A 208-nucleotide genomic window follows, 5' to 3' on the forward strand; every position below is an offset into this window, starting at 1 on the left:
TGATTTTGCTGCGGTTGTGTTTTTCCCCTTGCACTACTACAGCTCCACGATCTGAAGTTTTTCTTTCGAATAATCGTATCTCTCATGTCGGTTTAGAACATCTTCTGGTGAGTAACCAAGAAACCAACGACTTCTCCTTTCTCAGTTCTTCTCAGCCATTCTTCTCCCTTCTCTTTCTTTCGCAGTCTCTTCTTTCCTTTCTTCTTCG

General features: G+C 42.3%; 1 protein-coding gene across 1 annotated transcript in view; it reads left to right on the forward strand.

Moving 5' to 3' along the window:
* Window positions 1–38: 38 nt before the first annotated feature.
* Window positions 39–208, forward strand: part of CSUI_010871 (uncharacterized protein) — a gene marked incomplete at its 3' end in the record, with an annotated part of 6,934 nt that continues 6,764 nt past the window's right edge. Inside the window, exon 1 of the mRNA XM_068070972.1 lies at window positions 39–107. The remainder of the gene's footprint in view (window positions 108–208) is intronic.

Source organism: Cystoisospora suis (assembly GCF_002600585.1).
Source record: "Cystoisospora suis strain Wien I chromosome Unknown contig_8696, whole genome shotgun sequence".
Classification (NCBI taxonomy): Eukaryota; Apicomplexa; class Conoidasida; order Eucoccidiorida; family Sarcocystidae; genus Cystoisospora; species Cystoisospora suis.